This window comes from Pleurodeles waltl, chromosome 9 (genome assembly GCF_031143425.1).
Source record: "Pleurodeles waltl isolate 20211129_DDA chromosome 9, aPleWal1.hap1.20221129, whole genome shotgun sequence".
NCBI lineage: Eukaryota > Metazoa > Chordata > Amphibia > Caudata > Salamandridae > Pleurodeles > Pleurodeles waltl.
In genome coordinates this window covers 443517435-443543876 of record NC_090448.1, presented here as the reverse complement: position 1 = coordinate 443543876, position 26442 = coordinate 443517435, and positions in this window count along the sequence as shown.

Here is a 26442-nt window from a genome sequence, read left to right as displayed (position 1 = left end):
TGTAGGGGGGCACAAATCAGGCCCCCCTATGCCACAAATTTTTTTTTTTGTAAACTTACCTGAACTTACCTTAATGTCCCTGGGATGGGTCCCTCCAGCCTTGGGTGTCCTCCTGGGGTGGGCAAGGGTGGCAGGGGGTGTCCCTGGGGGCTTGGGAGGGCACCTCTGGGCTCCTTCCGAGCCCAAAGGTCACTTAACGCCTGCCCTAACCAGGCGCTAAAAACGGCGCAAATGCGGCAGGACGTCATTTTTTTTGACCCGCCCACTCCCGGGCGTGAATTTTGCCCGGGAGTGTAAATACGGCGCACATGCCTCGGAGTCAATTTTTTAGACGGGAACGCCTACCTTGCATTTCATTAACGCAAAGTAGGTGTCCACGCTAAAAAATGACGCAAACTTCATGGACTTTGGCGCTAGACGCGTCTAACGCCAAAGTATAAACATGGAGTTAGTTATGCGTCGGAATTGCGTCAAAAAAAACGACGCAATTCCGGCGCAAACAGAGTATAAATATGCCCCCAAGTGTCCACTGCTTTCTTCAAAGTGGTTTATGATTATAATTATCACCCCTGCAGTGCCCAACACCTTTCCCAAATTGGAATAGATGGATTTGGGAACAGCAAATAGCACCATTTTAGTGTCCAAAATCTTCCCTAAATTGGTGTACAGTAGAGCGGTAGTAGTGGATACACTGTGTGCCATACTACAACTCCCATGAGGCCTTGTCAGTAAGAAGGTGGGGGAAGCTGCTGAGCACTGATTAGGGTTTATAAAAAGGATGCCTAATCACCATGGGGTGGGACACGCTGTGTGTTGTACTACAACCCCCAGGAGTCCCTGTCATTGAGGAGGTGCGGGGTGTTGCTGAGCATTGATAAGGCATAAGAAAAAGGAAGCCTAATCCCCACATCATGAGTTTAGCCCAGGTGCACAACCGAGACAAGACCAGGCTGAGACCGGGCCTGTCTTCACCATTATCAGCTAGAAAAGACCAGGCTGGGCCACCCCTCTTGGTACCTTCTCCTGTGTGTGCTACAGATACCCACCTTCTCTCCAAGGTATTTGTTCTTTGTTTGCTTGTTATTTCTCCCCAATCTCTTTTGCTGACAGACCTACTTTTAGGAAGATCCTTACCCCTTGAACTGGCCATTGATGTTACCTTAGATCTGAGGGTCACTCTGCGAGGACTTGGATCTTTTAGTTCCACCTTAATAGCATATTGAACAACATATTAAAATAATGGGAAAACTTAAAGTTACTCCTGTGGCATCGCAAGTTAATAGTCACACAACAATTGACTGTTTTTCAGCCTGGTCTGTATATGTTAACTCAAAGGAGATTGAGTTGGCTAAATACCGGCTGTTCATTGACGCATCTCCATGAAAGGACCTCACTTTGGCCTTTGCAGCTCCCAGGAACTGCTGCTGCATGACACATCTCCTCACCTGGACCTCACATCACTTCTGCTGCACCAGAACAGTGTACCATAATGAAAATAGCCTTGCATGTCAACTACACAATCAACTCAACCCACCTGAATGATCCACAATTTTGCAGTCTAGAGCAGTGATAGCAATGCAGCAGGCATCTGTCAGTACAATACACAGCTACTGCTGTGTCCTCTGCTAAAATGACCTTTTTACCTCCCATCACCCATTGACAGATACCCACCTGGGGGAAACACACATATCTGCAGTGTGCTGTACTAGGTGTAACCAAATATATATGGCCAGGTAGAATGGTCACTCCAAAGCTGATGAACAGGTCAATGTACAATTGGATTCATGAGCTGTCTCGTGACTTAATAATGAACTACTGCTAACTGGGAGGTAATGAACAATGTCAAGCTACACAGCAGACAAGATATGAGTCTATCAACAGACCTCCAACTGCTAAGCTAACCAAAATCCTATAGCAAGGAGTATGACATAGGAATAAACTGTATTCCATATAGGTGTACCCCAGATTTGAAAGCAGATGTCACTGTCATATCGGGGGATCAAGTAAAGCCTTTCTATACATGGCTTAAAGCATATCTATCTGTCAAAGTTTGAGAACACATTTGCTTTACAATTTGTCACAGTCTGTTCCACTTTTTTCACAGGTCACCTACCCACTGTGACCATGGAGAGGACACATGAGACAGCCACCTCCCTCCTGGATGAAGTCCTCAGTGAGGACACCTCCCCTGAATGTGAGGATAATTAGGACAATTCTGGCCCATCTGGGATACCAGATCAGTCTACACCTGTCAGCCTCACTCTGCCCAGAACTACTCCTCCCAGCCCTGTTGCTTTGACATCCCAGGTAACCATTCGCCCAATTCCTGTGATCCAAAGACATTTAATACCATTATGTGCCCCCAGTACAGTTACTGGAGTCACCACTAGAGAACCCAGACATTGAAGGACCTGGCACCAGTGGGAATGGGCATATTGTGCCAATGGCACATGCATGTGAGGGTAGGGTGCGTGGGAGGGATGGTGTGGGCCAGTAGATTGAGGCTGCTAGGGATACAACTGGCCAGGACACCATCTCCAAAGTCTTGGGAGCCTACCAACAGCCCCAATGCATGAAGGGCCAGGTACTTGTCATGATGAGGGAGATACAGCAGCAGCTGCAGAGTAGCAACAACCAAGAAGTCATGCAAAGGTTGGAGGCCCACAATGCCAACGTGGCCTCCATAAAAGGGTTGCTGAGAGACATCAACATCACCTTGAGTAGGTTATGTCCACTACAGCAGACCCCTTGCATTGGCCATGTTTCATCAGGCCCCTCTACATCTGTGGCAGCCAGTGGAATTGAGTCTCTGTAAGGGGAAGGACATGCTTCAGACACCCCTGCCTCTGTAGATGAGGAACCCCCCTGAAAACATGGACGTCCACCTAAAAACCCATGGTAATTAGATGAAGGGGAATAAGAAGGTATGAAGAATTAGATGAAGGGGAATATGAAGGGAAATAAGAAGGTATCAGTAATTGTGTCCAATATAAGTGTGAAAATACAAATTTCAGACATGATGCTTAGACATGCTATATGAAATAGTAAGAACATGGTACACAGGGCATACCTAGGGAAATAATGGCTTATTGCTGCTATCCCCTTTCCTCAATTTTGACTTGGAAATGGAAATGCATGTCAATGAAAATCTCAGTGACAATGACATGCTTTCTATGTTTCACATAATATAGACACAAATACCATCTAACCAATTGTCATGAGGGTGAAGACTATGCCACCAATGATACATAACTCACATCCCATGAATATTACAAAAAGTATTTAAATCGGATTTCAGTAAAATGGTTGCTCATAGACAGCACTGAAAACCATGGCGTAGATATGTTTCAGACCCTGTGATGCATCTCAATATTAGCTTTGCTGACCATCTAAGTTCCTGAAAAATTGCAGCTGCCTGACCCACAGTCCTGGACATCAGGAAATGACCTACGTCTGCTGGCGGAAGTCGTCATGGCAGTAGGCGGATACTACCGCAGTGGATATTGCCACTGGAACACATTGCTGCCTTTGGTGGTCTTGGGCCAATGGCGATGTCCACCAGTGGTGACGGTGTCTTACATGGTGGACATGACCGCCATTTCAAACTTCATCTCTCACCTTACTCCTGTTACTGCTGCCAGCAAGACCTCCACAACTTGAGCTGCTGTGTACTGCCTCTGGGAGCAATCATGCTACGTCCTACAGGTGATAGTGCCCCTGCCTTCTCACTCGAGGAGCTTGAGAAGTTGGTGTAGGAAGTCTTGCCCTTGTAGGAACAGCTATATGGTGCACCAGAGGAGGAGGTAGCTGCACCCTGTGCACAAATATTCACTTAGCCCAACTATACCTTGTGAAAATAAGCAAAGGCAGATGGGCAACATTTCTGAATGTGTGATTAAAGTCTTTAGGGTGCCAAAGTTGTGATAGAATGGGATGAGTACTGGGTCATGTACTTACGTTTGGTGACAGATTGTGAGCCTGAGACCATGTGGAGAGTGTTTGATGTTTGTTCCCTGACCCACCTTGTAACTGTTGCACAAAGTTAGTGAATTTGGTATACTGGACTTCTCCTGAAATAGTATATTTGCAAATGTGTTTGCTGTCTGGTCATATGTGATGATATGACAACTGGTGCTAGAGATGCATGTTGTCTGCTTGTTTCCACCTCGCATCTGGCTTGAATGCATATGCTCATCTATCAGCGGAGGGGATGTTAATGACGGTCCATGTTTGGCTTGTTGTACCAACTAGTTTTAACCCTGCCTGTTGTAGTATGGTACATATGGACATGCCATACTTTTTTATCTATGTCATCCATGCAGGTCAACACCCATCACAAAAAGGGGTTTTGGTGTGCCATCACCAAGAAAGTGCGGACCCTGGGGGTCCACAGCCGGCAGAGCTCCCACTGTCAGAAGAGGTGGGAGGACTTTAGACGCTGGGCCCAGAAGACCGCAGAGGCCCAGCTGGGGATGTCCTCCCAATGAGGACAGGGTGCCCGTGGGACACTGACCTCTCTAATGGCCTGCATTTTGGCAGTGTGCTACCCTGAGTTGGATGGGCGTTTGAAGGCAGCACAGCAGCCACAAAGGGGTAAGTACAGACCTAACTCATGTTTGTCCCTTAACCAGGTGAGTGAGTGAGTGAGGGATGTTGGCTCTGACAATGTGATAAGTGCAAAGTGTCACAGGTTTCCTGTGTACACATTGATGTACTGTAGCCATCTATGGCACATAGGCGTGCTCATACAGATGTATTTAAAGGGATGTCACTCAACTATGTTGTTCCCTCAGTAAAATTGCATATAATGATGCACATATGACTGCGTCATATGTGTACCAGTGTACTGCATTTTCAACATTGGTGACTGTAGATACCCACCAACAAAATCCTCCCAATGTAATGGTGGTAAGGTATGTAGGTCCTTGAACTCTGTCCTCTGCAATGGCTCAATATTCCTGTTTATGTGCAACATAGAGTCAGACATACACTATTCATCACTAGATTTCTAATGCTTTCTGATAAGTGACAGCAGCATTTGAGGCTTTGATGTCCATCTGACATGTCATATGACCTACATGGTTAAGAGCTTCACACTGTTACAAGGTATTCCCCCTGTGTAAGTGAGGGATGTGCATAGACATTTATGATGCCTCATCAGAGCAGACAACATGTATGTGGAATACCATTGATGTGTTCCAACATTTCTATGGGCATACATATATTGATATCAAAAGCTAGGAATGTTTCAACCTTGCTAATGTCTGTGAGTGGAAAAGGGCCACACAGCATTGTCCTTGGGCATACCTTTGAAGGCATTATACATAGACAATGGTAGCATAATCACAGATCCATCCTTGGCAGATATGTATCAACATCATGTATCATTGGAAAGGTTCAGGGAAGATTCAATATTGCAAATAGCTATGTGTAGTTGCATTTGCTATGAAGAATGTGGCAAATGTGTCCTGGCTGTTTGGGAGCCTAATGTTGGCATTGATACCTATCTGGTGCTGGTGTGGTAGTTTACATACACATGTGAGTAGTGATGTAAGTGTATCTGAGCTAGGGACTTGCATCATGGTAGATGTGCCTGTCCTGTTAGCCACACTTGTGCCTTGGCCTACAGAATCCTCCACAGACAGATGTAAGGCTTGGCTTGTGTGATGTGTGTGTAGTGATGCACCCACTTAGTTGATGACCCAAATATGGACTAATTGCATGATTGGGTAGGTCTGATTGTCATCTTGCAGCACAGTTTAGTTGTGTATATTTCTGGTATACTCTGTTTGACATATTGTGGTTGTGTGTGGGACATAGGTCAGAGCCAACTTGCCCCTTACTTGACTGATGATGTTAGTTGTCAGAAGACCAATGACCTAGATAACTTTGTCCACATTGTTTTTTTTCAATCCTCGAAGCACCATTATTGGTGCATGTGTGTGTGACATGTTCTGACTCCTTTATCTGAACTTGCAATCTATGGAAATTTGAGGTCTTAGAGGTGTGCATACATCCATCGTGTATGGTTATAGGTATGTGAAATGATGTAGGTTTGGTTTGTCTACTCCAGGCTTGCTTGCCTTTACTTTACAACAGGTGTCATAGCCTGGAACATGACATGAGGTTAAAATATTTGTGTGTGTTGAGTATGTGTTTCTGATCAGTGTTAAGCAATTTCACTTTCCTAAACTATTGCTTCATTTGTGCCTAACCATGCTGTTGTGGATAGAGAACCTGTGTAATGTGGCAAGGTCACATTGTAATGGTATGGTTAGTGTGATTGGTCTACTTCATTCATGGTATCATAGGTGTCAATTAGGTAGCTTAGCTGGTGTTTGACAATGTTCATATTGAGGGACATACATCAAAGTCTGTAGAGACATATGTTGGTATTTTACTGGCACTACCTGGGGGTATTGGTGACCCGAATGTAATGTGACTCATGTGTATTGTATGTTGGAAGTGTTATCTTGTGAATGTGATGACCATACCCGACTTACTGTTTTTCAGCATCAGCACCAGCAGGCAAAAGAGACGGGGCACAGCTGAGTCTGGAAGCTTCTGGTCACGGGACCTGTAGCCACAAGAACACCAACAGCAAGGGACCTGTTGGCCTGGAGGGTGAGGGAGTGCCACCAGGGACACCAGATCCTGTACATCTTCTTTGGAATCCTCCTCCAGTAGCCACTTCCAAGTGGAGGCGGACCCATCTGGGATCACCCCAGTACCATCTGTTTCTGCCACCCCCCATTCCATTACCACCCTCCCTGTAGTTCTCCAACCAGTTGTCCGTGCCCACCCATCCAAGATGGTGGGCATCTCCTTCATTTTTAAAAATATTTCTTTATTGTATTTTACTGTAAATAAGAAAACAATCCAAACGACAAGTCTATACAGTATACAGCGACAACCCGTCGAACATTTTGAGTATTAACATCCAGTACAGCACATAGAAGTAACCAGCCCAAGGGGACTGGGATCAAGAGGCAGTAGCATTTGCATTAGTAGGGTACAATCACCAAATGACAATTACAAACCCATTGGATGCTGTACAAATGGTATACTATAAACAGATTATAGGGATATCTGGAAAAAAGGAAACACAAAAGAGCATCAAACCTTAAACGTCTATCATAATCTACTTCAAACTGTAGTGGACTGAGTAGGCACGCCGCCGGGGGCCGCAAAGGGATCGCAGAGGAAGACCCCCATAGCGGATTAGTGGTTATTATGTATGCATGAGTAGGGCAGAGGAGGCAATTGTGGTCAGGATATCAGTAGCCCACTGGCATGCCCACAAGGAGGGCAAGGGGAGGGGAGGGTGGAGAGTGAAGAGAGGGGGAAATGGGAGGGAGGGGAGATCTGTGAACCCCCTCCACACCCTGCCTCACCAGTCAGTTCAGTTCACCCTCTATCATCGCAAGAACCCCCGCCCAATGAGGGGGATCTGCAGAGGGGCCAGATGTAGTGTACAGTGATGTAAGTGCCTGCTGCTCCGCCAGCACCCCTGCACGCAAGTCAATAAGCCATCTCGATGGCGGCGGTAGACTGGGGGATTTCCAGGATATGGCTAGACGTCTTTTTACTAGTACCAATGCCAGATCTAGGATTTTATTTGCTGATTTGTTTTTGGAGGTTCGGCGTGTTATACCCAGTAAATAATGTGCCATGTCCCGGCGCATGTTCTCTCCCGTCCATTTATTCAATATCTCAGTTATGATTGTCCAATATTCGATAGCCCGGGGACAGGACCACACCATATGCAAGAAATCGGCAGAATCACTGTGACAACTCAGGCATGCGTCTCGTGCAGTTGGATAAATCCTCGCCAGCCTAGCAGGTGCCAGATAAGTGTGGTGTAAATAATTGAACTGGATGAATTTGTAGCGGGCATTCATTGATATAATTTTAGAAGCTGCTAGGGCCTGCTGCCACTGGCCATCAGTGAGTATGCTACGCAGTGCCTCCCCCCAGTATGTTCAAAAACAGGTAAGGGGAACGGCATCATCTATGCGAAACGCGTTGTATAAATTTGTAACCGCCTTATTTGCGTTCCCATGAGTCAGAATGGTCTGGAGCAAAACCGAACTGGCAGGTTCGTGGGGTAAAGAATCCCAGTAGGACGCCGCCACCTGAGTTAGGGCAGCATAAGTAAGAAAGGATCCGGGAGCGAGGCTAAAGTCACTCAGCAAGTCGTTAAATGGCGTCAGCATACTAACGTCAAAGAGATCGCCCAAATCCGTTATTCCCACCCCCTCCCAAGCAATGGTCGTCAGTCTATGTTGGGTAGGGTCTACCCCCAGCAATACCCACAGTGGGAGCTGCGGTGCATATGGAGCTACCCGGCCCGATCTGCGGATGTCCTTCAACCAGCACCTCTCGGCATTCCACAGCAATAAGTTAGTCTCCACGACTGGAGTATCAGGACCAGGTGATAACAGTCGTGTCAGCAGCCCGGTCGCTCCCCCTCGTTCAACCACGGTGTCCAATTTATGCAGTTTATGTCCTGCTAACCAGCACATTACCCACTGGAGCTGAGCTGCCGCGAAGTAGAACTCAAAGTTAGGAGCACCCAGACCTCTCTCCGATAGGGGAGTGTAAAGTTTGTTTAAGGCCACCGGTGCTCTGCCCTTGCCCATGTGAGTGTAGTGAGGAGTGAGCGCATCTCAACAAACCATATGTTTGGAAGGAGGAACGGAAGAGCCGGAAGTGATGTAGTAGTCTGGGAAGAACCAACATCTTAGCAATAGCCAACCTACCAAGGGGAGAACGCGGGAGAGAGGTCCAAAAAGGCATCGAGGACCTCGCGCCCGTCAGAACGCCGCCTATGTTTGCATCTATTAGGTTTTTTGTCTCATGGAAAACTTTTACCCAAGGTATTTAATGGTATGAAATTCCCATGTCAGCGAAGTATGAGGTAGGTGTTCACGCTGGGTCGTGGATAATGGTGTAAGGGGAAATAAGCAAGACTTTGACCAATTAATCTGGAATCCAATGGTTTCGCCAAACTTCTGCAGAAATGTTAACAGTTGGGGCACGGCAGCCGCAGGGTTGCGGAGATATATCAGGGCGTCGTCCGTGTAAAGCGATACAACATGCCACAACCCTCCCACATAAATTCCCCATTCGGGCGCTCTGAGTCTCATAGCTTGCACCAAGGTCTCCATAGCTAGCGCAAAAAGGAGCCGTGACAGGGGGCACCCCTGGCGGGTCCCCCGGGCAGTCACGAAGGGTTTGTAGAACACTGTGCCAATCCTCACCCGAGCCCTGGGGGAGTGGTATAATAGGGCTATCCATTTCAGGAAGTTGGGGCCAAAGCCTAGTTGGAGAACCTGCAATAGATAGGCCCATCCCAGTGTGTCAAACGCCTTTTCGATATCTAGTGAGGTCACCGCTGATTCATTTTGCACCTTGCTCGCCCAGTTCAGAATGGCAAACAATCTGCGCAGGTTAAGGAAAGTGCTTCTACCTGGAATTAATCCATTTTGGTCAGCGTGAATCAACCTTGTAATTATGGGCGTGAGTCTATCCGCCAGAAAATTGCTTAATATCTTATAGTCGGTGTTTAATAATGACAATGGGTGGTACGACCCCATTTGTAAAGGATCCCTGCCTGGTTTAGGAAGGACCACCAACGTGGCCTCCCTCAGGGAAGGCGGAAGGGCTCCCCCCTCAAATGCTGCGTTGTGCATAGTCAGTAATCTGGGGGCCAACAATGCTTGGTAAGTGGCATAAAATTAAATCGGTCACCCGTCCAAGCCAGGGGCCTTCCCTCGTGCCAAACTTTTTATAGCTCCCTCGAGCTCAGTAAGCTGCAGGGGGGCATCCAGCAACTCCCTCTCCACTGTGGACAACACGGGCAGGCGGAGAGAGGACAAAAACTCCTCCACCATCACCGATCCCCCCCAGACGGAGAGGCGGCATATTATGTGGAGTAGTAGTCAGATAATGCCGCATTGATTTCCCCCTGAGAGTTCAGCACCTGGCCATTCCCACCCCGTATTGCAATAATAGGTGACTGGGATCGCTCCGTGTGGAGCAGCCAAGCCAGCATTTTACTTGCCTTATCCCCCTCTGCATGCCTGCGAGCCAGATAGTCAGAGTAGTGTAGTCTAGACAATTTGTCTGAGGTCTGTTGATATTGAATCCTAAGGTTAGCCAATGGTGCTGCTGCATCTGCGTCATTAGGCAAAAGCTGTTCATAATGTTTTAGCGCAGTCTAAAGTGCATCTAATTTGTGGCGCATTAAGGGCGCCACATCATAATTTGTTTTTATTGCATGACCCCTCATCATCACCTTGATGGTGTCCCATTCTATCCGTTCGTCCGTCGCCGTTTCTGCATTGGTTATAAAATAAGACTCAATATGTTCCCTCATGGTCTCTCTATATGCTGCGTCTTGAAGTGCAGCCACCGGCATTCTCCAGGTTGGTACAGCTGGCGGGGCACGATTCCAGCATACCCCCGCTTCGATGGAGAGTGATCAGAGAGTGTACAACCAAGGTATTCGCCCGAGGTAACTCTCAACAGTGCGTCATTGTTTGCGTACACCAGGTCAATTCTAGTACATTGTCAGGGTGCAAGCCTCACCACACATCATGCAGTTGGTTATTATCGGACCAGAGGGAGAGTTGGTGCGCAAGCGCACCACCTTGAACCCCTTGTAGGGGGGGTCAGGATCTGTCCAACTCGACACAAGAGGTACCATTGAAGTCGCCCCCCCAATAACATGGCGCCTCCGTATTAAGGAGGAGAGATACTGATAAAGAGTGCCAAAAGGTAGCTTGATTCACATTAGGGGCGTATAGCGAGATTATAGACAATGGTGCACCATCCAGGGAGCCCTCCAATATAACAAAAGCGCCCTTCTAGGTCTATCTTGGTATGTAGTATCGACAGTGGCACCCCAGGGGCCACCCATATCAAAGTCCCTCTAGCATATCTAGAATATGTTGTGCTGATCATGGACCCACGCCAGAGCCTGCGCATATGTACTAAGGGCCATATTTACTTTTTGACACAAAACTGCGCCGACGCAGTTTTGTGTCAAAAAGTTTACCGCCGGCTAACGCCATTTCTTTGCACTGTGCGGGCTACAAATTTACACTTTGACGCACGGTGGCGCAAACCACAGGTGTAAGTCATTTTTTTATACTCAAACCAATGCGACACGTCGTAAAGAAAAACAACGTTAAACGCACTGAAAATGACTGTGAGCCGGTTTACGATGTCGCATACCGGAAACGCGCTGTTTTTTGACACAATAGCGTCAAAAAGCGGCGCAAACACAGCAAAATGTGCTAAGGAGAGCCATAATGGAGCCAAGATGCTTGCACTGACCCCAGGAAGAGGACAACAGAGCAGGAACCAGCCAGGAGGACCCACACAAAACCCAGGACAGGGAAAAGAAGAAAAGAAAATGGTGCTTCATTGCAGAGGAGCAGGAAATCCTGGTGAAAGAGGTGACGGACACCAGCACTAACTGTTTGTCACCTCAAAGTTGCCAATTAGTAGGAGAGAGGCAATATGGCAACAAATTGTTGACAAGATAAACAGTGTGGCAGAAGTACGGAGAACAGTCATTGAGTGCAAGAAACGCTGGCATGACTGCAAGTACAGGACCAAGGAAAAGATGGCCTGGAACAGGAAGGCAGCACTGCAGACTGGAGGTGGGAGTCCAGCACAGCAGGAGGCCCTGGACCACATGGAGGAGATGGTGGCAGCCGTCATCCCAATGGAAATCGTCACAGGGATTCAAGGACAGGACAGCGTAGACTGCCAGGAGACAACACACATACAGGGTAAGTCGCATGGGGAATTAAAATGCACAAATGTTAACTGTAAGTGGGGTGTGGACATACCTACTGCACAATGCATGTAAGTCATGATATTCAGGGAGTGGCATGGGTAAAAGGGCAAGGCACAGGGGCATGGGTTGTGCAGAAGAAACCTGGGGCACAGTACAACACTAGACCAACAACCTTTGCATGGGGGTATGCTGCCATGCCAAGGATGTTGGAAAGGTAAAGCCAGGCCAAGAGGGTAGGGCACAACGTAAAACTGGCAGCTGGTCACACGTCAGCCAGTATTCTCCCTACATGAACTAGGGCCCAATTAACAACCTCTGGCCATATCTGCAAGTGGAATTTAACATTGACAACAGTTACAATGACCACCTCTGCTGTGTGTGCAGGTCAAATAGCTAATGGCAGTAACGTCCCCATGGATCAAACACACCCAAATTAGAGGGTTCAGGATGACAACGTTATCAATCCCCTGAAATCAATACAAATGTTCCAATCCTGTCAAATGTGATTGTCCATAGTTGCTACAAGCATCAGCCATTGTCATAAACATTAGGAGGTACACAGCACTAATGTCATATCCATGCTGCATATGTCAGAGTCCACCCTATGCCTGGGTCACAAGAGCTCCAATTACACCATGCAACATCCCAAATGTCATACTGCTCAGACAACAGCATTGAGGGGGAGGACATATGTAACTGGTTATAGAAATACACCCGCACAGTCAGAGGAGGAAATGGAACACTGCTTAGACCATCAGTGCAATCCAATGTAGCACACATTTCCCAGCATCAACAGTACACATTACCAATGCTGACATCCGTATCGTGCCATACCAATGCTATACATAGTATATGCTAGATCTCAGCAACATATAGGTGGATGTGAAATATCAGAGACTGGGGCAGTTCCAGAATGTTAAGTGTGGTGCTAGTGCCATCAGAACACCCACAGCAAGTGAAAGGCCTCACCATGAGAATGGAAGTAGACGGAGGGTTGAGTAGGACAAGAAGGTGGCAATTCACAATTTGGCCAGAACCAACACCTAGAGGATGTGATGCTGACAAGTCCACAAACTGACCACAATATATGTGACATGCAGGTGGGGCATAGACCTGGGAGAATGCTAATATGAAAGACAGGAACAATGGACAGAAACCCAGATCACAATGTGAAAATAATCGGAAGGCAGGCACGTCACATTACAAATCCCACAACACAGACACACTAATTGTACCATATCTCATTGCAGAGAACGATGGCTCTCCTGCGGACATGCCTGTCCAGGACTACCCTGACGACATGGATGATGAGCTGACAAACATCAGCCAGCAGACCCTCCAAGATGTCCTTGGAACCCTTCAGGCCCCACCTTCAGTCACAAAGAGGAGCACAGAACTAGCAGCCATCACAGAGGACCCACTCACCACCCCAATTGTACGACCTGCCAGCTCCAACACAGCTGAGGACTCTGACGACCCTGGCACCAGCTTTGAGCGAATGTTAGTTGGAGTACAGCGGGAGCTGGCCAAGGAGGTGCGGGTGGGGATGCAAACTATGGCAGTCATCCTAGAGGGGGTGCGTTCATGCATGATGTCAACTGAAGAACAGGCAGCATCCATGCAAGGGCAAACAACAATCTTGCAGGAACTTGAAAAAAGGTTGAAGGAAATCAGCACAACTTTAATAGAGTTTACCCAACACCTACAACAACAATCCTGTCAACATGTGCACGAATGCAATATTGAACCCCTCAGGGCCGACCTGGCTGCCTACCACAGTGATGTGGCTGCTATTCTTAAGAACCAGCAGCTCCTCCTTGCTGCAGTACTGCCCTTAATAGCCCCACAGTTGGCAGCTAACTGGATATCTGACTCCACTTCTTCAAACACTGAGGTGTGTGTTGCCCCTTCACAACCACCACCACCAAGGGCAGAGGAGACAACACACACATCAGAAAATGAAGACGTGGAACAGATCACCTTCACCTGTAAGAGAGCCCGGTAGCACTAGTCCCGGCCACATGACCACCCATTGCCAAGGTCATGTGCTTTGTAACATGCCAGTCTTGCAATAACTGCACTCAAGCACTATTCTTCAGCCCACTGTTAATCTTGTCACCCTGCCCTGTGATTGTCTCTCACTAACTCATTGGCAAATCCTGTCCCTCTGCACTGTCTGACACTTCACCCCAGCATGTCCAATGACATGTCCTTTTGTACTTGTGTAGGATCACAATGGAAGATGCCACACTAATGGACTCACAAGCATGGACAATGTACATATAGCACTACAGCACTTTAAAATAAATAACACTTACACAACAACTTTGTCTCTGTGTAATGTGACACATCAACCGTGAGGGAGATCAGTGATGTTTACCTCAGGTCAATGATTATTGATTGTCAATACACCTGACCTGAACGAATGTTGGCTGATAACTATGCACAGTGGTCTGGATTGTACCATCATCTGCCCTTCCTGAGGGTTATTTCAGAGGAAAATAGAAACTATACACCATAATGCTGTGTTGGACAGAATAACGCTTCCTGAAGGGATGTCCAAGCGCGAAAATATTGCCTTCAAATTATTCTTCAAGCCAAAACTTACATATGTGACATTTGCCCCAAATTTTACCTAACACACACCAAACTGCATGAATGGATGTGTATGAGTTTCCATACAAATATGTCACCAGGCTGAACATTGTAACAAATGATAGGTATGAGTTATGTATACCATACTACATGAGAGCATACTACCACTCACCTTATAAGGATTTGCTTGGACATCAGGCTGCAGGCAGACTTAACACAGTGTCCTCAATACCAAATCTGGTAGCAAAGTATGTGAAATTGAAAACATACATCACAAATTAACCTCACTTTGGGATCCATAGTAACCGTGAGTGGTGGGTGCAATGGATGGCAGAATCTTAGCAAAGTAGCTTTGGTGTAGCTGCCAATGTAACAGCTCAGTTGGGATTTGGTTGCAGCATGGGACACAAAAGCTAATACAGAAGAGACACTGTTCACTCATGTCAAGGCCCTGGTCTCCAAGCATTTGACACATACTGTAAAGGGTTACCTAAATATTTATTAAATAGTAAAAACAGAAGCTGAAACCAGGGGAAACACCTTACCTAACCTGAACTATTCTAACTACACATTACCCACAACTGGACCTAACTAACCTAAGCTAAACTTACTTATCACATTTAACTAAACAATCTAAACATCAACCCCCCACCCCTCTTATAAGACAGGACACATGGAGGACAACATATATTAACCTAAACACATACTATCTTATACTAAACAAATATATATTTTTGTGTAATTATTTTTTTTAAACCCCAAAACCCCAACATCATACACACACATAATAAAAAAACAGATATAAAAAGTATCATACCCCCACACCCCACCCATTACTACTAACTAAACTAACAGCCTATACTAACCTAACACTAAGACCCCTAAACCCACTAATTAAAAGAACCAGGAAAGAGGAGGGAGGGGAGGGAATCATGGCTGAGGGTATATTGTCTACAAGCTGGCCACCCGCAGGGTCTTTTTGTTGGCACGCACCCTCCAATTTATTTGTGCCACATCATGCTGCAGCCTGGTAATTTTCCGCAACATACAGTCCAAGTTCTGTTGCATCTGTTGAAAAGCTGCTGGGTCTATGACTGTAGCAGGGGTGGTCTGGGTGCCAGTGGAGGAAGTATGTGCCCTTGTCGGAGCCTAGTCTGTAGGAGGAGGTGCCGGGGGTGCTGTGACAGGTCCTGGAGCAGTGGAGGTTGACGGTCCAGCAAAGTGCCTGCTAATGTTGGTGCCACCTGGGTGGTAGTGGTGTTGCTGGTGGCTGCGGTGGACACGGAAGGGCCTCCTCGGGCAAATGCCCTCCACACTCCGGAGGCTCTTTCATGGCGATGACGCCTTGCCATGTGGCGGAACCCTGACTCCACATCCAGAATGTCTGGAATGGGATTCATATTGGTAGCTGTTAAAACAAATAGAAAACCAAACATTAGGTACTTCATTGTGTGATATGGCTCCAGAAGTAAATCAGACAATACATCTAATGTACCAGAAACAGGCCATATCATCATACAGATCACTGATTGTCCCTGAGGAAGTACATGCCAATGCAGCCTACACATGTCCTATCATCAAACAGCACAGCAATACTCTAAAAGATGGGTAACAACTTGAATGACTTTGGCATCATTGTTCAGCCATTTGTCAGGTAAAAATAATGCTGCAAGTCCTCCACCACTGACAGGCCAACTAATTACTATGTCCTTGATGACATTCAAGGGCCACAAGATCTGTGAGTTGTAAATGGAATTGCCAGGAAAGAATGCAGTTGCCAATCATGAGTGTGTATCCTAGGTTTGGACAAGTCACTTACAGATTTACATGTCTGTGTACTAAACTTGGATCATCAGTCCTAGGTATACTTTTCACAACCCTACGCCTGTGCCTGAGGGGGGTGGCAGGCAACAAATACATTCAAACAACAAGACCACACAGGAAGCTTTGGACAGCTGTACACAGGTTTGGGCAACCCACTACAGGTAAGGAGGAAGTCCAACTGGGATACACCCAAACCTTGGACAATCCCATCCACATTTATGTTTGGAAATGCAGACCAATGTCAACATCATTCCCTACCAGTAACATATGACTTACAACAAGCAGATAGATGCAAGCACACATCTGGCCATGAGCTGCATGCACATCTATGCCATTGTACTCAAGTGCCTCATACTCGTAGCACAACATGTGGACCTACATGCTGCTAGGAAGTCAAACATACAGTCAAACATGTTCATTAGTGAATAGGGAAGCTGATGTCTGTGGGTAAGACTTTGGCATCCCTATTTTGTGAGAATCAGGGTCTGACTTGCTGACTAAGTCACAAATATGGTCCTCTGCTACATTTTCTGATTTCAAGTTTTATCCACAAAACTCATCCCTATTCACATGGCCATGCCTACAGGACTGACCTACAATCCCAAATGATGACAATACGCTAATGATTGGCCAACTCAAAGATGGGGAAACAATGATACTCCACTCAAGGAACATATCCGATCATTGACCAGCGCATCACACCTTGCTTTGTGTCCAAGACACAGGAGTCAATCACACATCATCAGCAAACACAACATAGAACAGAAATATCAACACTTACTGGAGATGTCTGGGTCCCCAAATCGAGCCACCTCTCTGATAGTGTAGGGGGCAGGTCCACCTGTAAGGCATGGAAGGTAGAAATGTGCTCAATGTCTGTGCACTGTACAACACTTCCAAATACAAATACTATGTGTAAGATTAACTCAAGTTAAGCCTCTCAGAGATGATGATACTGCATCCTACATAACACTGCAAACATGTACAGACCCGGGGACTCCAGTGAGTGATACACACCTATCTGCACACATGCAGTGGCCCTAACTATCAAGTGGTGGCAAACATGCTCCTTCATTAGTAAGCAGACTAATTCATGGAGTGTATTCCTCTCATCATGTGTATACATGAGAGACATGCCAAGCCACTTTCCTGGAGGACTGCAATACCAGTCACCCAGCTATTGTGATTAAGACCAAATTAAAACACACAGGTACAATGTACAGAGGGCCAGGGACAGTTGTTAGCCCTCAATTTGTGTTATTTTCTTCATTTGATGTTCCCCAGCTATGGTAAGTTGCACCAACCATAGAGATATGAACCCGTGTGCATACCTTTTGGCATCCATCCCTAATTTATATGTGGCACTACAAAGTCCTAATATCAGTCTAAAATGTTACCTAAGGTCAGCTATAACTTGTTACGTATGTGTCAGAATCCAGTTCAGACATGTATCCCAAAACATTGAGGAACACAATATTTCTTGTAAAAATCTGGATTTAAAACATGTGTTTCCTGATACACTCACAGACCATGCATGAAACATATGCTAGAGCCACATTAGCATCATCAATTAACATGAAGGCAGCAGTAATTTACAGGCTCCTGTTGTGTTTTGCAAGTTAGTCTAGCTGTTGTGTCAACAAATGATGGAAATGTGTAAGAATTATTGTATACCTCACAGGCAACTGTGGCACATATTTACACATGTTTTGCACCGTATTTGTGCCACTTTTTGACGCAAAAGCAGCGCTAACTTACAAAATACAATTGTATTTTGTATGTTTGTGCCGCTTTCGCTTCAAAAAAGGACACAAATGCGGTGCTAATAAAGTAGAAATATGGGCCTGTATGTTTAACTTGCATTCCACATGTTCAAAAACATTGCCTGCAGCATATGAACAAATCAGCTACTGTCACTACAGAGCATTTAAATGTGCACATTACTCTGATTTGTACTAACCAACAGGGCCACCAATCACAATCCCCAGGTGGTCCAGCAAGTCTTGCTCCCGGGCAACCAGGTCAGCCCAACGGTGTTTCAGCTAGTGGTTGTTGCGCTGTGTGGTGTAGATTCGTTGTAGATGGTACAGGACCTTTGCCCACCAGAGCCTCCTTGCCTCTGTGATAGCCCTCTATCACATGACCACCTGCATCAATCATTAACGGTAGGAAGTGGCACACCATCCAAATAAAGCCACCCAGCTCCTCCTCTCCCATCCTGCCAAGACAAGGCCTACCCAACACGATTGCACCAAAAAAAGGGAATAAAGGGGTACAGAGGAGAATGGAGGGAAAGTAGGACAGGGAATTGCAAAAAAACTAACAGAACACAGCCCAACTATCCCCAAACTAACACTACCCACAACAGACTCCCAACAGTACAAAGACAAATGTAGGCACTAGAAATGACCAAAAAGCACTAACACAGGATACCACAGACACTTAGGAAACACAAAAAGACAAGTTAAAGGTCACACTGGAGACAAATTCACAAAATGCACAGAGACACAAGTCAAAACACAGCCACACAGAGTCAGGCATGGGATAATGCTATGTGAGTACGGTGTTTGTGACACTGAGTCCCAAATACAATCCACAAATGTCATGTCACGCCACAGTTGGAGTCATATAAATGAGCCATGTCTCTCCTGTGGCAGTGGAGGACCAGCAGACCAAATTGCCCGTGTTCACATATTTCCAGTGGTAAAATGCACAAAGGTGTCCGGTTCAAGTGTGTGAGCCAATGTTTAGCCTGTATCATTATTGGGGTCCATGTTGTCACAGTTGCATGCAGGTCTAGTCATGAGTCTGTGGAGCCATTTCTTGCATCTACAAAGTATCCTTCACAGCTGAATAGAAGGAAAACCAATGAGGAATTGAGAACACACATGGGGATAGTCCAGCAATGGCACTGTAGACGTGTTATGAGACTGACAACAGGGCAACCTTGGTGTGCTGACAAAGTTAATGGATCAGGATTCCTAAACCGGCAGGGTTCCTCACAGCATTTGTACAGAGGTTGGCCTCTAAAATTCCCACTGCATCCGGGAACATCAGTGACTCTGTGCTGATTAATCTCACAGCTATTCACCACGCAAGCCCCATCAATATGTGGGGGGCAATGTGAATCAGCATGTGGACTGTCAGGGTCCTAACATGTGTTGACATTTCATGCACATTATCTGACATTGTTTGATGTGCTGGAAGCATCATACCCAATCCATGCATACAGCCATGGTACACTGTCACTATTTGTCGCTCATGCATACATGAAACCCAGATAAGGGATGAGCCATGATTAGGCTATTTGGAGAAAAGTTCTACCCCATGGTGCGATAAGTAAACTGATTATGCTATACAATGTATTTGAGTATGCTTTGTAGACCCACCTGACACAATACCCCAGGAGGAAAGTGAGGGCTGGGAAAGCAACTATGATACAAATGTAGCCACAGGGAAACTTTATGGTAACACAAAGACAGGAATCAGTCAGGCTAACAGGATGCAGGGTCAATCAGGATTAATACATTTAACAAGGAAAATACACAGTGAGCAGACTGAGACTGGTCAAAGGTGGAACAACAATGTGGAAAATGAAAACTGTGTTTCTCCTGTGTGTTGGAACGTAACAGTGTCATACCTCTGTCCTCCAGCCATGACCAGGCCTCCTGTGGTGTAGTACAAAAACTAGTGCTGGTCTCAGTAATGATTTTCATGGTTGCCGGAAATTGGAGGACATATTTAATGTTGTGGTCCCCCAATGTGCGCTTTATTGCGAGGAAGGAAGTGCGCTGCACCTCCGGTATGTAGTCAGGATATATGTTCACCTGCGCGTTGGCAACCCTCCATGGACCACCAGTTCGAGCCCTTTGTAAGATGTGATCTCTGTCTCTGTAGTTAAAGAGGTGCACCACCACCGGTCGGGGAGGGGCTCCCGGCGGGGGAGGTCTGCCCAGGACTCTATGCGCTCTTTCCACCTAAAAAAAGGAGGAGTGTTTACCCTGAAGAACTGTTTGGGCGAGCCATTGCTCCATATACAGGTCCTTACTGGGGGTCCCTTCCTGTTCAGGTGGACCCACCACCCTAATATTATTGCAATGGGCTCTCCCTTCTTGAACCTCAATCCGTTGATGAAGGCGCGATACTTCCCTCTGCAGGTCTCTGACGTGCTGGGTAGTAGTGGCAATAGGGGGATGCATCTCCACGACCTCGCCTTCCATGTACGTGACACGCTCCTTCAACGTTTTGTGTTCTTCGTGCAGGTGTCCCATGTCAATACACAAGGTTTCGATTTTAGGTTCAAGAGTGGATTTGACACTTTGCACTGCACGGAGGATATCGTCAAGCTTTTGTGTGTGCGCAGCAAGTATGGCCAGCACAGATAAGTCCTGAGGGGCCCCAGTGTTGCTCTGCGTTTGCTGCATATGTGGTGCTGGGCTGTCTGTCCCAGGTCTGTCAGGTCTATTACGTCCCATCATCAAGCCAGAAGATGCACAGGCAGCTTACTTTCGAAACGCAGCACGAAGAGAGAGACCCCACTGGCCCTTCAGCAAATCTGAGATAGGGAAAGTGCCTTCAAGTTCAATAGTGGGAGGGAAGAGCGCTGTAGCCTGTTGACTGAAGGATCCATAGAGAGGGGGGAGAGAGCCCTCTGTCCATCTAATCAGTGATGCCTTAGGGGAACAGCAGGAGAAGGTCCATATATATTTAGTAATCGAAGAGGGAGGGGGGAAAAGGGGGTGGGGGCCAAGTCAAACCACAGGGGGGGCCCCCGCCGCACCTCACCTCCTATAGCCGGTCCCCGGTCCACAATCCCAGCACATAGCTCCGGGACCACGCCTCTGCCCGACCTCTCCACATCATCAGGCGCTGTCTCAATACCCTCGGGGGAGCGCATACACTGGTAATGGGCGGACGGCCCTTTATCCTCGCCGCCGTGCGATCAGGAGACCGTCTCCTGATGCACTCACAGGTCCGCCCAGGTTCTGCGACTCCATGCGCGGTGAGCAGTAGTTCCTATCTGGGTGCGCTGTCGCTCCACGTCATTCCTAGCGGCCTGCGTCTCCCAGCGGTTGCCGCCCCTTAGGCCTCAGGGGAAGTGCGGGCCATGTGCGCCTGAGTGGCGACTCCCGTCTCGAGGTGTCACAGCGAGGCTGTCGATGGCCTCGAAAATCGTTCCTCTGAGCGATCAAAGCTGCTCAGGGTGTCCGGATGGCAGCAGGATTATGATCCGGCTACGCGCGGAGTCGAAATTACACGTCTGCTCCGTCTGCCATCTTGGCCACGCCCCCGGGGCATCTCCTTCATGGCAGGCACTTCTGCCCCAGTACCTGTTAGCCCTGATGCCCTCAGTGAGGAGGCTATTAACCTCTTGAGTTCGATCTCTGTGGGTCAGTGGACCATCGTGAATGCCATCCAGTGACTGGCAACTCAAATCCAACAAAGCAATGCATTCCTGGAGGGCATTCACAATACAACCCACCCCCAACATCCCCCAAGGATCCCTGAGGTGCCTGACTGCCCCCTTGATACCCCAAGCTGTGGAGGTTAGATGGCAGTCAGGAGTCAAGTAGGGGCACGTTTTAGTGCCTTTGGTGCTGTTTTTCAACAGCTCTGGGCAGGCCTATGGCCTTGGACATTGTTTTTTACAAAATTGTTCCACATAAAGGTTAAACTAACCAGCTGTAGGTTTTAACGATCCATCTTTGTCCTGCATTTCTTTTCATAGGTTTAAGTTGTTCATGGCTGACATTGGTTGTTTGGCAGGACTTGAGTGTGTGTGCTGTTGATGCTTCTGGTATTGTCTGAGCAGTCTGTGAGGTTGTGTGCAGTGCTTTTATCCCCCAAGGATTGTGTGTGTTTTATGTGACGGGTATGTGTATGTAGCTGATTTGTTGTTGTCATAGTGGTGAGTTGTGTTAGTGTTCATATGTGTTTATTGTAGTGATGTGTGGCTTTGTGTGTTTGGCCTGTTTGAGTCTGCGTGTATTGTGCATGGCATAATAGGTTCAGGGTACTGTGTGTGTGTGTGATGTGTATGTTGATTGCTAGGTTGTATGATTGTGTGATTGTGTATGTTTCATCACAGATGGTTGTATATTGTGTTGTATGTGTGTGGAGTTCCTCGCCAATGTTGATTGTGAGTGTTTGACGTGTACATATTTGTGCGGTTGTGGTGTTGTCATGAGTTTGTTGTTGTATGTGAATTGGTGGGGTTGGCGCTGTGCTGTGTTGGGGTGCATAAGTGTGTGTTCTTGACGTGTGGTGTGTGGGTGCAAGCTGCAGTGTGTGTGCAGTGTATGTGTGGCTGTGTTTGTTGCTATATCTGTATGTGTTTCACTGTACTGTGACGTGTGAGTATAGTCCTTGCACCCCCTCCCTATGGTATGTTATATAACAGTTGAAATTCATACATTTTACAAATGTAACAGGTGAGTGTACTTACGGTTGTTGTCTTCCTCGTCAGTGATGAATTTGTTGTCTTTCAGTGAGTAGGAGCAGCGAGATGATATTCAGTTTTGGTTTAATGGCAGCTCCGGATGAGTATGGCGTCCTGAAGATAAGAATCTCATTTTATTCTGTTTTTTTCCACTTGGTGTTCCGTGGTGGTCTGACCATGGCGGTTATATTGGCGATGTGCAACCTCATTTTGAGTCTGGCGGAAACATGGTCTCCACTGAACCACAGCGGTCTTACCGCACTGGCAGTGTTGGAGGTGCTTTGGCAGGATTCTGAATGCATCACTGCCAATTTCACAATTTGGCGGTCCTCTCAGCCAGCCTGTTGGCTGTCAGACTGCCACTGCCAACATGGCGGTCTTTGGACCACCAGAGCCATAATGAGGTCCCAAATGTCTAAGTTTACCTTTGTGAATCAGGCCTGATGTGTGTAGAATGGTAAACTGATAATGCTACAGAATGTGTAGCATTATTCCAACTAAGTTGCCATACCGCATAGTTTAGTCGAATCTGAATACTCAATTACTGCATAACTCCACTGTCCTTATCAGAAGTTACTATACATATATAGCGAGGCAATTCCAGCTGCAGTACATTTCTTGGAATTAATTGTATAGCTATATAGTACAAATACGTTTTACTATTCCATTGTAAACATAGTAACAATACTGCTGTGCTATATATTTTATTATTTCAAAGTAATGAAGCCTCAATATTACTCGAATGCTAAACAAAAACAGTAATCCCAATTTGTGACAATCAATCATTTCAGTTTTGGGTGTTTATTTGTTACCCATAGCAGACGTGACTCTGAGAAATGTGGTGTGGTGGTGGTTATTCGTGCGTTCACAAATGTATTTGATGCATGGAGGTACTTGAGGAATGAAAGAGCGACAGCTTGTTATAATACAAAGTAAAAACAACCACCTGCTTTATGCAGCATCCAATAGGTGTGATTTATGTCTGTCTTCTCCTGTTTATGAAATACGTTGTAAACAGGAATAGATGAACACCCGTTGTCTCCAGGGGGAAACGATGCATCTTCGACACAGATTACTTATCTGGCAGGGGTCTATCCTCCAGAGCTGGGAGGGTGCAACAGAATGATGCTTTCCTAATACTGCATTGGTTGTAACTACTTTAGATATTTAATCAGCCCGACCTTTATAAATCTTCCCATCAGCACTTGGCACTCTAAAACAAGACATGAGATTAATTAAGAACTCATTGATTTGAACACACTGTGTACCTTCCCAGTGTATTTACATAAACACCCTAGCCGTGACCAAGAACTGATTAAAGTGACCACTCAGCTTTAAACGAATCCCTCCTGTTTAATTTCCTACATCATCCTAACTTAATCAGTTATTATTGCTGACTCACTGACATTACAAAAACACCAACATGTATCATGCCTCTGAATAATTCGCATTTCATTTTCATAGTTGGTCTAGCCTATAATAATAATTTATAAATATTGAATACATCTGTCATGGCATTAGTCTGTCTTTTCTACCATGGCGTTTCCAAATATTCCGGCCATTTTTCTACTGTCCTAAAGTCTAGGTTACTGTCATATTACTTCCGATAGTTCAAAAAGGTGAAATGGAAATTGTGTGAACGCCAGTCGGGCTGTCGGGCCACACTTTGAACCCTTGTATTTTGACCTCTGCATTCCTCTGTGAAATGCTGACCAGGCTTAAGTGAAATTTACATTGTTAATTTAGTGACGAAGCCCCTCTACCAATTCAGCATTGTTAACAAGAGGAAGGGTTGCAAGTTTGTATAATTGCTGAAACAGTAAATGCCACCATGTTCACCTCATGTTATGGGTTGTATAGTATAGTAGTTAGCTTGCTCAATTTTGAAGATATAAATGATCCCTAATTTGTGTTTCTTCTTTCCAGACTGTCGATTACTATGATGGCAGACTTTTGGACTGCAATGCATCTAGTTACCATACGCAAATTGTAAAATGACTACTTACCTTTGCATAAGGCAGAACATTAGGAGTTGACAGCAACAGGGTGCAAATCGTTTCACATTATTTTACTCCGTCAGCAATTAGGTCCTTGCAGAGTTGCTCCTGCATCTATTCTGTAGGAAGCCATACTAGTGGTGTTACGAGAAGATGCTGAAATGGCTTAATTGTTGGGAGTAGCTAACGCACTTAGGCCCAGATTTATGCAAAAGTGGTGCAGCGTGGTGCTGCACCAAAAACAGCAGCGCCGTGCTGAGCCTCTTTTGAAACGCAGGGGTGCACCGTATTTATAAGAATATGGTGCACCCCTGTGTTTCCCCCTGCAATGGCGCTGAATTAAGCTGCTTAGCGTCAACGAAGGCATTCTTGCACCACAGTGCAAGGGTGTCTGCGTTGAGGGGATAGATTGTTTTTGTGCAGGAAGGTGTTCCTTCCTGCACATAAACAATCTATAATGTTGATTTGGCACTTCTATGTGTGCTGCAAAATGTGAACGTAGAAGTATCAAAGTGTAATTTGGAATGATTGTTTAAGTGCAGGAACACCGTCTTGCATGTAAACAATCGTCCATGGCATTTTGCTTCTGCTGTGTGTGCTGCAGGATGCAGCACACATTGAAAAAGGAAACAACGAGGAGGGGTTTTTGGCGCTGCCTCGGGTTTACGACAACTCGTAAATCTGAGGCAACGTCAAAAGCAATGTGTGTTGCGGTGAAACTCCCCACAGCAACACCCATTGCACGCCCCTCTGATGCAGAAAGCTAATTCGGATGGGCCCATATTTACAAGAAGGCGTAACACCACAAAAAAGTGGCGTTACACCTCATGTAAATATGGAGCAGTGCTTAGTCCCACCGAAGCTTCATGAAAAATAACGCTCCAGTGGCACTAGGGGCACTTAAATATGCCCCATAGTAACCAAGGGGTTGCCCTAGGGTTTGGTGAGAACTTAAGCCTGATAGGAAAGCCCTCAGGTACAATGGACTTTTATTGCAATACATTCAGGGAATCTTCTGCTGCCATAAGGCATTCGCCTAGTACAGGACATCCTCCATACTGTCTAGGAAAAGGGAGCTAGAAGACTTTAGTGATTCATAGCCTAGGTTTAATAGCAGCTACAAATGATACACACATCTGCACCTTTTAAGAACCATTGCACAGCCTAGAGGACAACATTACAAGCCTTTAAAAGAAGGTAAAGTCTTTCCTGCTAGTAATGACTAAGAAATCTTGCTTTGTTCATAGGTAATTTCTGGGAGTGCTTTTTTAACTCAGACTTCAACATGAATGACCTTCCCTAAGATCTTAGCAAAGAGGTTTGTTAAAATGACCATTTGGAACATTCGAGTCTCTGCTTCCTGTTTACAGATTATTTTGCCTTTGATGCCCTAAGTGTCTGAAAGTTAAGAAGAATGTGGACCAAGACGTAGATGCTGATGTGTATGGACTTCCCATTCAAGTGATTTGCTATGTGAAATACAATGTGGTCGTGTTCAGGTTGTGTGGATAACCTTACAACTTTATCCAAGATTACTTGAATCCATTCTGAAAGAAAGAAAGAAAGAAAGAAAGAAAGAAAGAAAGAAAGAAAGAAAGAAAGAAAGAAAGAAAGAAAACTGTGAGTTTCTTAGGGATACCTCTGGTAAGTCATATTCCACTTGGAGATTTCACCTGCAGAAAGCAGGGCAAGACTGTGGCAGCACTACAGCGAAAATATATAGGAATCGGGGTGTTAAATAGATTCCTGGTCATGTGTCCACAAACTTGTAATTC